Source organism: Gymnodraco acuticeps, unplaced genomic scaffold (assembly GCF_902827175.1).
Source record: "Gymnodraco acuticeps unplaced genomic scaffold, fGymAcu1.1, whole genome shotgun sequence".
Taxonomy (NCBI): Eukaryota; Metazoa; Chordata; class Actinopteri; order Perciformes; family Bathydraconidae; genus Gymnodraco; species Gymnodraco acuticeps.
Genome location: NW_022990198.1, coordinates 394,960 through 408,561, shown reverse-complemented (window position 1 = coordinate 408,561; position 13,602 = coordinate 394,960). Strand labels below are relative to the sequence as shown.

Below are 13,602 nucleotides of genomic sequence, written 5' to 3'. Positions count from 1 at the left end.
GTTTTTTGAATCACAGTTAAACAGATACTAAATCTGACTTTATGCTCAACAGTGTGGTTTTTGCAATCTTATGGCTGCCAATGAACGTGGTGAGGGGAATTGACAATCCAATAAAGTGGGAATATCAATTTCCTTTCTGTCATTCTCTAGGGAACAAGTAATCTGCGTGTATTTGTACATGTGTATACATAGTGAGTATTAGCCTCTGCTTTATCCAAACGTAAAGACTAAAAAAGGCCAATATCCTGTAAGGCACATCCCAGCTGTTGAAGTTACCCAGTAATAACACTCAATGTAATAGCAATTGGCTTTTAAATACCTGGTGGCGGAAATAAATCTAGTGACTTTAACTGCAGCCTGGGAAATAAATGATTATACATTATGTTTAAAGAATCAGAGATACTGAGTGCATCAAGGCAAGGCAAGTTTATTTATATAGCACTTTTCAACACAAGGCAATTCAAAGTGCTTTACAAAAAATGAAAGAGATTAAGAAAATGGCATTTAAAATCAGTCATTAAAAAGAAAAGCTAATAAAATAAACATTAAAAGAAAAAATACATGGATAAAAGTTTCAGTGCAGTCTAAGATATAAATAGTTCAATTAAACATTAAAAGAAAAAGTACATGGATAAAAGTTACAGTGCAGTCTAAGATATGAATAGTTCAATTAAAAGCAGCGACAAAAAGAAAAGTCTTCAGTCTGGATTTAAAAGTAGTCAGAGTTGCAGCGGACCTGCAGGTTTCTGGGAGTTTGTTCCAGATATTTGGAGCATAATAACTGAACGCTGCTTTACCGTGTTTAGTTCTGACTCTGGGGACAGAAAGCTGACCAGTCCCTGAAGACCTGAGAGATCTGGATGGTTCATAATTTAGCAGTAGGTCAGAAATTTATTTTGGGCCTAAACCATTCAGTGCTTAATAAACCAGCAGCAGTATTTTTGAAATCTATTCTTTGACACACAGGAAGCCAGTGTAAAGACTTCAGAACAGGAGTGATGTGATCCACTTTCTTAGTGTTAGTGAGGACTCGAGCAGCAGCGTTCTGAATCAGCTGCAGCTTCCTAATAGATTTTTTAGTGAGACCTGTGAAGACACCATTGCAGTAGTCGAGTCTACTGAAGATCACTTTACTTTATTTCTTAAGGTCAAAAAAGCCATGATCAGAAAACAGAATATAGAGAAACAGAGGGTGTAGGGATCATGATGTACATGAATCATGTGACATCACAGCCAATTACTTTCTTATGTACAGCTACACCACCACTGCTGGAGATCCTCCATTTGTTTCCTTTGTTGAAATCTCTCAGCATTAAAGGTGGGGTAGGTAAGTTTCAGAAACCGGCTCGAGATACACTTGTTGTTATATTCCATGGAATGCTCTTAACATCCCGATAGCAATGAATATCTTAAGTGCTTTGACAAAAAATCCATACAAAAATTTCATCTGTGGAAGCCGTAGTGCTGTCAAAAATACAACCAATCCGTTTAGCCGGGCCGGCTAAACAGATTGGATTGCCGCCCTGTCTGTCAGCCTTCCATCTCGTGCACGCACAAATGTATCTCGTGCCCTCATTGGGCGTGCCGTAATTGGGCGTGCATTGCGCATTCATGTGTGTTGGAGGAGGTGCTCTGTGCTCTGGAAGTCTGAAGGAAGGGGCGGATTCTTTTCGGCTGTGTACTTTCAGATTTTAGTGCACTCGAGCCGGTTTCTGAAACTTACCTACCCCACCTTTAACTGGCCAAGGACAAAATACTTGAGGCTTCACATTTTCAATAAATTCATTAATTAATTCGGATAAACGGCAAAGTCTTCACCTGGTTTACCAGCCTTCAGACACTGAATACTTCAAAGAAATGGAATTACCTCCAGACTAAATGCAATTTGCGGTAAAAAAAACAACACATTCTTCAGTTGCATCTGATGGAAAGAAGAGGAGGTGGCGACATGGTTAAAGTGGGAAAAAGCTGCCAATGAAAAGGAGGAAAAAGTTGAAGGAGTGTACAATGGTACTTGCATACCATGCTGTGAATGGATCTGGCCCTTCCTACATCCAGGACATGGTTAAACTGTACACCCCAGCACGTGCACTTCGCTCTGCATCAGCCAAACGGCTCGCTGCACCCGCACTGCGAGGGGGACCCAAGTTCCCATCAGCAAAAACACGTGGGTTTGCTGTCCTGGCTCCAAGATGGTGGAATGAGCTCCCCATTGAAATCAGGACAGCAGATAGCTTGTACATCTTCCGGGGGAGACTGAAAACTCATCTCTTTTGACTCCACTTCGAGCGATATAATTACTAACAAAGAACTGCTAACAGAGCACATATACTAATAAAGGATTACACTGCAAAAACTAAGCCTCAAAAAACAAGAAAAATAAATAGTAAAATGAGTAATATATTACTTAAAATAAGAAAGATTATCTGCCAACAGAACAAGAAAAATTCACTTGCCAAGACCTTCTTAAAACAAGTAAATAAATCTAGCCTAAAAAGATCTACAGATATCTTAAAACAAGTGTTTTTAAACCAAGATTAAGTACATTTTAATTGAAGCAAGGAATATCTTTAAGAATTATAATCTTATTATAAGGAAAATGTGCTTGAATTCAGCATATTCTACCGCTTCTGTCCCAAAATTCTATTTTATGTTAGGCAACATATCTTAAATCCAGTGCAGCTTCACTTTAAACAGGTACATTTGTCTAGATACAAAGATAAGATTTAAGAATTATTTTCTTAATATGTAGAAAAATCTACTTAAATTCAGCATTTGGTGCTATTAAAGCATTCTTAAAATAAGGCTAAATACCAAGAAACGTAGAGACAAAACCTTCAAAAATCTTTAATCCTATCAAGATATAAACTTTGACTGCTTGCATACAGAAAAATATGAGTCTCAAATGATTTATTTTAATGTTTTTATTGTTTTCAAACAGCGTAGTAAAGGTCAGTCATCAGATATGTCTTTAGAGAAAAACAGAACATTATTTCACTGTAAAATGCAACGCAAGTGAATGGACATTATTCAGAAATACCGTCTAAAGCCAGTTGAGTATAGCACTTGAAATGTTTGGCTCTATGAAACCTGATGTACTTATATGATTCTGTTTTCTTCAAGGTTGTGTCTTCCTGGTCGAATGTACTTATTGTAAGTCGCTTTGGATAAAAGCGTCAGCTAAATGCAATGTAATGAAAGCATGAACAAGCCGGGTCGTTGAACTGCTCTGCTTTTCAAATCCCACTTTTCAGATGACAGTCTGGGTGTATTTGAACACATTAGACGTTTGAGTCGCGGAGAAAGGTGGTCGTTTTGAGAATGTATTTGGAGTAATTTTCTTGCAGAGCCAGAGGGCCAGTGAGCCAGTGGGTGAGGTCAATGGAGAACGGAATGATGGTTGATAAGCTTTTTGACCAGATCACAGACTGGAAAGGAGAAAAGGCACAGACGAAGAGGTTAAATCATAGGAATTTAGAGCTAAAAGGATGACATCTGACATATCTGAAAATGTCATTGGTGACATGAAAGAGTGGCATAGAATCTAAGGACACAGGCTGTAAGAACTGTCTGACAAGCCATACTTTGGAATTACTACTCCCAGAAAAATACAGATATTAAAGAACCATATTTTTTATATGTCTCCTGCTGCAGATTTACAGTACTTTAGTAAGAAATGTGTTTAATTCACAAAGTGCCCATCATCCTGTAACAGGGTAACATGCTTAACCAGGACAGGGCGTGGCACACTGAGCTGAATATTCCCAGAATTCCATTGATTTTCTAACTGTAATGTGTCATGTGGTAGCACAGGGTACAGTAACATGAGACAGGGACACGCTCCGCCCCGGCTCCATCCTATCAGTGATGACGACAATGCTGCAGTTATCAAATACTGGCCTGGGGTGAACAGGGGGATAAAAATAGATCTCCATATTGATAGGCAAAGCTAATGACTGTGTCAATGTGTCCCGTTCAACTGTAATGGAACATTTGACAGCATGGTAACCTGGAAATGTTTGAATCTGTGCTTTAAAGACACAGTTATAAAAAGAGACTCCAATTATGCTGTCATAATAATAGGTCAATAGTAATCTGATAGAGGAGATGGGGTAAAGTGATACTGTTACAGATGCACATATTACTGAATATAGACATAATATCTGTCACAGGCTAAGTATATACAAAAGGGATTTACAGTAATGGTCTCAGAGTGGAAGGAAGAAGGTTTAAAAATAGCACAATTTGAATAAAACACAACTGGTGACGTGAGAGATATTTGTCTAACCATTGTAGAGGATTTACCATGTGTTATATAGACAAATAAAGCCACACAAACAGACGTGTACATGGAGATTAATACTTTGCTCAAATGGGCTTGAAATCTTCCGAGATTCTCTCATTGTGAACAAAATTATATTTTACAAGGGATAAAAGATGTACCGCCGTCTTTCCACATGAAGGAAAAATGTTTGGGCTTCTCAATTACCCTGCCATGTGTACCCGGTTCTGCATGCGGAGGCTTCATCTAATATTTGAAGTTATTACAAATTAATTTCATATACTTTGGAGCCCTGGCTGCTGCCAATTCCGGATGGCAGTGGAACTGATTGGAAATGTTCATTATCTTTATCACTGGCCAGGCATAGGCTTGCAACACAGCGGAGGCTTTCAGAAAGATGACATTACTGGTGACAGAGAAAAATAAGTTGAAAATGAGAAAGTCCATCTTGTGGGAGATAATAACAGATACATAGTAAGAGCAATTAGATAAAAAAAGCACTGTAAAATAGGCAAAACTAGACGCAGGTGAGATGCAGATTTAAGTATGTTTGTCTATTGCCTGTAAATATACAAATTTAAACTGAATATTTGATGCTGCAAGGCAGCTCATATCTAACAAAAGGAAGTTGAGTAATGGACAAATGATTCATAAGGAGATACTTCTAGATTTATTTCTGGCTTGGCAAAGTATATAAGAATTCTGATTTATTTGGATCAACAGGATACAAATGTTGAAATACATAGGAGCAGTAGTTCAAATGTTCCATGGTGACAGTACCATGGCAACATTACCTATGGTCTACAACCTATAGCGCTAATTTAGACTATATTTGCCTAAATGAGGTTGTCATTAAAAGTATGTTGATTTATGTTTTAGCATTTCCTTTGTGCACTTTTTTTCATTAACTATCACTATCACTTTGATACTGAATACATATCAAATGTAAGTGAATTTCTCAGACAAAATCTGACAATTTAGAAGGCAACTAAGGCTTGTTTTCTTATAATTTCTAAACATATTTGGGGGAAATTATATCAGTAGGCATCCGAGTAACGATATCCTTGTAAAATGTTCATTTTAGAGTAGACATTTTGACCAGTCCATTTCACCTCTCACTGTATCTTCTTTCTTCTCTTGCTCCTCCTTTAATTTGACCAAAAGCCTTTAATCTACAGCAAACTGTTACCTAAAAAGTGAGTGACTATAAAGATGATATATTTAAAGTGACTAAAGCGTAAAATCCCCTTTTTGTGTGAATAAGCGCTTATGGAAAATAAACTGTATATAACGAATATTTTTCTGATGAAACCAACCTGCAATCCTTTGTGGGAGGGAAGCTAAAGATACCTGGAGAGGAAGGCCATGACACTAATCACTACTCAATAAAACCCAAGCCTGTGCGTTTTTTCTTCATTCAATCACAGCTATTTTTAAAGTGATGTGAACTTTCCCTGCCCTTTGCCCCTGAACGTATGTATCAGTGTTGACATCAGTTAGACAACTCTACACCGACACACTCCAACCTTCGGCTGCACGTAATAACCAAGTATCCCTCCATCACTGAAGGTATACAATTGATTTCCATTCAGTATTTGAAGGCGTGTTACATCTGAGACGAGTGCCCTTTCATTGGCCAGGTCATATATATTCATGGTGGTGGGAATTTCATGAATTGTGAAAATGTGCTGTGGATTAGTGTAAGTACCCTCCAGTCCCAAGACTGACCTTTGCCTTTATTAGATGGATGCCTGACGCAAGATATAGGGCCTTTATGGTTGGAAGAGATGGGAATGACAGATGGGTTTGCTTTCAGACATACATTATATTATTGTTTCATAGTTCACCTGAATAATTATTTCATTTCTAAAGTGCACAGTTTTAACAATATTGAAAGGAAACTAGATTTGATGTATAAAATAAAAATGGAGAAGTGTTAAATGCATGTTCTTGATATCTATGTTAAATCCTACTTATATTATCATGGCGTATACATGAATTACTATTTACATTTGGTATTATGATTGCACATGAATGAATACATCTTCGACCACATCATCAACATCGTATGTGGTTTTACAGAACCCAAGAGCATGCTTCATTAAAATATTATAACAAATATGTCTATTTTGAGAATAGCAACTATGGTGACGGTTAGAGAAAGATCAAATACAAATACACTCTGGTTTGAATCATCATATACTTTATAGAGTTAATTATGTTCAGTTGTTCAAATGATCTGAACTCTGTAAGATCTATTGTATATATATTGATGAAATGAAGCTTAGCGCAAGTTCAGACAGGAAGACCTATCACTCCGTATTGCACGTCATGGCAATACTCGCTCCCTGCACTAAATGACAGGGACACTAAATGACACTAAATTCACTCCTCAGCTAACCTATCACTCCCCTCCATTTACAAGCCTAATTATCGCACCTGTTAATCCCTCTATATATGCTCTCCCCTTTCCTATCAGCTGTCTTCCAGGTGTCAACGCGCAAGCAGCAGCAGGGCTTCGTCCCAGCTCCAGGCATTATTCATCAGCTCCGCAGTCTCGCGGATTAAGCTACAGGCGGCGTCCCCCAGTCGGCTAGCGGTTCCAGCCGGCCGCCCCGCAAACCCGGATGCGGGAGGAAAAGACAAGGAAATCGGGCTCCACGGAAGTTCCTCCGGCTAATGGAAATGGGCTACTTCACGCAAACAATTGACGCACGCCTTCAGTCTCTCAAGAGGGCATCACTGGCATCAGGGCCGCTCAAATGCGGCGCTTCCGGCTTCACGCGGAACGGGTCCTCATCGCATGCGAAGCTTTACCCATTCTGGCTTCAACCCAGTGGCGCCGGATTCATTTCAGAAGTGGGGGGGGCCAAAAAGTGCGTGTGTATGTGACATAGCCTACTTGCCAACCCTCCCGATTTTCGCGGGAGACTCCCGTTTTCCTCCCGGGGTCATATTTATCCCGCATTTCTCCCAATTTCTGACTAAATCTGATTTGTTTCATTCTAACATAACGCACCAAATGTTACTGTTTCCACTCGGACTTCAATACAGCTACACCATTGTTTGGTTTCCATGGTAACGCGTCTCTTTAGTAGCGCGAGCAAATGAAAGTCTGAGAGGGTCTTCAGGAGGAAGATAGTCAGCGAAAACAGAACAAGAATGGACAACTCAACCCTCTGCTCACTCCTTTCCTGTACATTAAACTATACAGACCAGCCCACACATATGACAGCGCAGTTGCTCATTCCATCTCTTCTTTTTTCCTGCTAAGCTCTTGTTTGACAAGCTGAATGTTGACTGGTGTTTGACTGAAGTAAGCTCTGTGAAAAGTTCCAGTTATTAACTCGGTATTTACAAAGCTGTCATCTCCACATTTGAAGAAAGTTACAAGCCGTTTGACAGCAGCACATCTGCATATTTCACAGAAGGCTCGTTTAGTGGTGTTGCAAATAATTAACCACTCTCTGTTTTTGTACCATTCTGCATTGAAGTACCTTCTCTTTGCCCAAATAAGCTTTTATTGGCCCGTCACAATGTCCCGACAACAAACCTCCATGCAGTCGGAACCAGCCTGTTTCGGTTCAACGATGCCGGCGGTGGCGGTTTTGACAGCCTCTGCGGCCGCAGAGCTGCTGCTGGGGTTCATCTGGCTGCGCTGGTTCTATGGTTGAAGGACCAGGCTCCGGAGTTGTGGATGTCAGGGATGTGACATTCAAGTTGTTGAATTTCAGCTTAGTTTGACTGTATTTTGTTTTATTATGCGCCGGTTCTTCTGACATGTTTGCAAGTTTATCTATCTAGCTTAACGGCTGACACACACTGAACAACGTAACACATAACGTAAACAACGTAGCCTAACAAATAAACACATCTAAGCTTTGTTATTGGTTGTAATGTAGGCCTACATGGATACATTTGAATGGTGTGACAATGTCCTATTTGATTGGATTGAAATGTACATATTCTTCCTGTTATGTCTGCCTGCTGTATTTGACCTAATGCAAAGTGACCTGCTCCATCGAAATCAGTCGCATTGATCCGAAGACACATTTTGAGTTGTATGCACTGTTGGAAAGAGGAGATTCCTAGCTTTCTAATGATATTAGGATTGTTTTTGTACTAGGCTATATTAAGCAAAATATGTCACAGTCACATTATATAATGACTGTCACCGAGTCATCATTTTGAGAAAAAGGCCTTTAAAGTTTCCTCTTCTCTGGATCGATCTGATTGATTATTAGCGGAGCAAATGATCAAAGTAGTACGGAGGGAAGATATTTTCGTTTGGATTACTGGTCTGGGGGAAGCTCGCGAGTGTGTGTGTATACGTGTGTGTGTTTGTGTATTTTTGCGTTTGTTTCCCGGGGAAAACTCTCAGGAGAAACACCGGCTGTTGTTATGCTTGCTGTGACGTTAAGTTACTCCGTTCTCCGCTTGTAATTATGCCGTTAAAAGCTTCAAAGCTGTATTTATCATCTGAATTTGCCAAAACAAGTTTAATATTCTGAAAGCCAAGACTTTCTTTATTTGAAATCAGATGAAAACAAACTGTAACGGACCCTGCGGTGTTATCTATGATTACTATGCCTTACATTCATAATGTCAGCGGAGGGAGGGGAAGCGGCGCTGTGGAAGAGCAGAGTGGCGAGTGAGAGGCGAGCTGTGTTCTTCCCTTTACAAGCTTAAAAAATGCCTGTAGCTAATGAGATTGAATATAACAATCAAAAATAACAAAATATACACAGCTAGATCAGATGGCGTTCTTTTTAGATGCGACTTTAGAGTAGAGGGGAACTATTGAAACGGGATGTGTACAGTGTTCCGCGGCTTCCGCTGCTGCGAAAATGTGGGGCAGGGCCGTAAAGTGGGGGGGGGGGAAATGGCCCCCCCGCTTCCGGTGCCCTTGCTTCAACCACAACCCCTCCTGCAGGCAGGCAGGGTGTAAGCTACATCCCATTGAAGCTACTTCCTCCTGCGCCTCACCTCTAAAACAGGCGTCAGGGTAGAGCTGGCAAGAGGCAGTTGCAACAAATTCACGAGTTGTTTAGTATATTGTCATGACATTTGGGTCATGCAGAGTGAGATCGCTACCCCTTTAAGAGAGGGGTGTGGCGCGTGCATGTGTGCACGGGAATGGTATGGTAGACCGAGCGGGATACATGTTTTCTAGAAATAACGAGGCAGCAGAAAAAGGAAGGTCTGTGATCTTGCGAATCTATCTTGCGAAACAGAAGAGCTAAATAAATGCAACGACCTCCCAAGAAGAGCTCACCTCTCTCCAGTCTTTCCGATAAAATGGGTTATTGAACCCGAAGCGTGTTGCTTCTGCCCTGGGAGACGACAGAGAGTCATCCCCCCCGTTTCCTCGACTACGGTCTGGGAGCCGACAGGAAGTTCAACACTATGCATTGCTACCTTTAGTTCAGGGTTAAGGTGAGTCACGTGTGTTTTACGCGCCGTTAAGTTCCAACGTATTGGTCTTTTATCGGTACCGGAGACATTTATAAAATATATGTCATGTAGCCTATTATTGCTAAAAAAAATAAATGATATCGCAGTCTTAGTGTCGCCAACTCGTTTCTAATATGCAAAAGACAACAAATGCGTCTATGATGTATTTTCGATCAGACGAGATCTCTCTCCCCCGTCTGTGTGCGAGGGGGCGGGGCCGTTTACACACACGCAGCTGCTACATGCAGCGGAGCACACTGCGGAGATGGCGGAGAGAACGCGCTCCGAGGTGTGGTTAAACTTTACCCGTCTCGATGTGGAGAATGCTCGTTGCCAAAAGTGCAATAAGAGTTTAGCATGTAAGGACGCACGAGCAATTTGTCTAAATATTTAGCAAAAATGCACCACATTCAGACGGAGGAATGTACCGGGTTCGACCGTCTTTCTAGCAGCTCAGTAGCCCCATCCACGAGTAACGTTTCCACGTCAGGTGTTATGTATGCTAGCAGCAACACACGGAGTTAACTACATTATACAAACATGGGTTAATGATGATTAATAATAATAATAATAATGCATTACATTTTTATTGCAGCACTTTTGCAGGTGCTCGGGGCGCTTTGCAAGTGCACATTGCACATATTAGACATGTAAGAGTCATTACTGCGGACATTACCCACAGATTAGAGGTAACTGAGTTATTTAGTTTGTTAAAATTTCAGCTATTCTGTTTACAGTCTGTCGACAGATTATTTAATACGATTTGTTAAAGGCTCAGGGCAATCTCGATGACAAAGGTCAATGTTCCCCCCTTTCTACGCACGGACATAATGTAATCTTAATAGTGTGCTGGCCAAGGCTGGCTCTTCAAAGCAGATATTAACGACGCGCTTTAAAGTTCCCATCATCGTTCAGCGGAACTCTTTCAGCCTTAAGCGGCAGTCAAGTAAGGAGAAACTACGTGTGCACCGGCTATTCGGGTAAATAATATTAATAGCTGTCTCTCCCCAGTTCAAATCACCCACTGCTCAGGGAGATCTCCTCATGCGTTGCCTTTACGCATCTAGTGTTCAAATACAACATTATAGCCTACTAACCTATAACTCCGCTCAACTGGGAAAAGAGAAGAAGAAAGAAGAAGAGAATCCTCCAGGAGCACAGCGTTCCTAATCATGAGGAACTATAGGCCCAGTCACACACCTGGAGTTCCTAGGCATCACATCAAGCTCATGGTATTAACGTTCCTCTAACCAAACTGCGTGCATCCACATAAACGTCTTCAACGACAGTTGCTCTTCCTCATCGGGCAACCGTACTTTGCATGCGGATATTCTTTGGCACGCCATCATCTCCCGTTTCCTGGACGTGGCATCCTAAAGTCCTCATTAAATCCGGGTTATCACCCCTTCTATACACGGGGCATTCCTTTAGAATAGGCGCAGCTACTTCCGCTGCTAATCAAGGTGTCTCATCCTCATCCCTGCAACAACTCGGACGGTGGTCCTCCTCCGCTTTCTCATCCTACATTCGCCCTGACCTCAATGCCGTGCTGGCTATCCAAAGGTCTCTCCAACCTTAAAATTGGTACGTATGCATATAACTGGTGGTGGTTCCTAGCATGTCAGCACGTATGTCGCCCCGCGGCTCATGTTTATTCCTGCATATCTAACCCTGTATGTCCAGGTTGTAAAACCTTCGTGTCTGTATAAATGTGTCCCTGCTAAGGCAGGTTGCCCCACACATTCGGGAAGCCCTGCATGTTCCGGGCGCCCCGCACGTCGGGTCGTCCGGTGCGTCCGGGATGCCCCGTTCGCCCGGGATGCCCCGTACGTCCGGGACACCCTGTATGTCCGGGACGCCCTGTATGTCCGGGATGCCCCGTACGTCCGGGATGCCCCGTACGTCCGGGAAGCCCTGTATGTCCAGGATGGATGCCCGGGAGGCATCAGGTCCAAAGGTCTCTCCAACCTTAAAATTGGTACGTATGCATATAACTGGTGGTGGTTCCTAGCATGTCAGCACGTATGTCGCCCCGCGGCTCATGTTTATTCCTGCATATCTAACCCTGTATGTCCAGGTTGTAAAACCTTCGTGTCTGTATAAATGTGTCCCTGCTAAGGCAGGTTGCCCCGCACGTTCGGGAAGCCCTGCATGTTCCGGGCGCCCCGCACGTCGGGTCGTCCGGTGCGTCCGGGATGCCCCGTTCGCCCCGTACGTCCGGGACACCCTGTATGTCCGGGACGCCCTGTATGTCCAGGATGCCCCGTACGTCCAGGATGCCCCGTACGTCCAGGATGCCCCGTACGTCCGGGACGCCCTGTACGTCCAGGATGCCCCGTACGTCCAGGATGCCCCGCCCCGTACGTCCGGGACGCCCCGTACGTCCGGGACGCCCCGTACGTCCAGGATGCCCCGTCCAGGATGCCCCGTACGTCCGGGATGCCCTTTACGTCCGGGATGCCCCGTACGTCCGGGAAGCCCTGTATGTCCAGGATGGATGCCCGGGAGGCATCAGATGTTTAAATTCTCAGATGTATTAACCTCTCATTTCCATCCATAGATTTCCACTGCATCCCACAAGGTAAGATTCTTCACGTTCAGTACTTCATACTTCATTCCTTTGGGGGTTCATCGGAAACGGTTCTTCCCTTCCCGATTGATATCCTACAAAACCTGGGCCTAATCGCCAAAACACCATTTCATTCACTTGTTATAAACTGTCATCATTATGTTTCATTTATATAATGTGACCAATAATAAATATGTATTCCATACATCACGTCTCTCCTGATTGAAATGAAGCTTAGCGCAAGTTCAGACAGGAAGACCTATCACTCCGTATTGCACGTCATGGCAATACTCGCTCCCTGCACTAAATGACAGGGAGCGCCACTCCTCAGCTAACCTATCACTCCCCTCCATTTACAAGCCTAATTATCGCACCTGTTAATCCCTCTATATATGCTCTCCCCTTTCCTATCAGCTGTCTTCCAGGTGTCAACGCGCAACCCTCCTCCACCCCTTCGCCTCCTGCTTTCAACTCAGGGCCAAGCTTAACCTTCTCCCTTCCAACCGGACCTAACCACTCATCACCACCACCAGTGTCTAGACCCAGGGGGGTTCATCGGAAACGGTTCTTCCCTTCCCGATTGATATCCTACAAAACCTGGGCCTAATCGCCAAAACACCATTTAATTCACTTGTTATAAACTGTCATCATTATGTTTCATTTATATAATGTGACCGATAATAAATATGTATTCCATACATCACGTCTCTCCTGATTGAAGTCATAGTTAAAGGTGTTGTTGGACTGCATTATGCATAAGTGGCAATTGTTTTCCATTTGACACATAAAGGAGGGCATCATTCTAAATATAATGCAAATGTATTGGGTTGCATTAGATTTCACATGTCTACTATGTGGTATACTGTATGTGATAGGGTTTTACATATATATTTATTTAAATGCTGCTTTGATCGTGTTTGGCATATTCTGCTGTTTTTCATGTTGTTTATGTAGTACTGTGTTTTCTGTTTGCTATTACCTTGTTCTAGTTTTATTTCATAGCATTGCATCAATTTATATTACGTTGTTTTATACATGACTAAACTCCATTGTTTGACTGTAATAATATTATAGAACATTGCGTGCCATGCTGTGTCGTGTAGTACTGCTGTGCCTTGAAAGCCGTTGTGCACCATCCTTTTTTTAATGTGTCTAGCACATCTCAGTGTCTCATTACATACCGTTGCATTGTATAGTCAGCGAGCAGGTGTATAAAGGCCTGAAGGATTACGCTCATCCTCAGAAGAGGTGCCAGAAGTGAGCCTCCAGGACACAGGGCTTGGGCTAATCTAGTTAT

General features: G+C 42.3%; 1 protein-coding gene and 1 long non-coding RNA gene across 2 annotated transcripts in view; one reads left to right on the top strand and one right to left on the bottom strand.

Moving 5' to 3' along the window:
* Window positions 1-13,602, bottom strand: part of sdk2b (sidekick cell adhesion molecule 2b) — a 290,174-nt gene that overhangs the window by 160,678 nt on the left and 115,894 nt on the right.
* LOC117547369 lies at window positions 11,125-12,828 on the top strand. The gene is made up of 3 exons (XR_004569171.1): window positions 11,125-11,320; window positions 12,297-12,317; window positions 12,720-12,828. It is a non-coding gene; the product is annotated as an uncharacterized LOC117547369 (long non-coding RNA).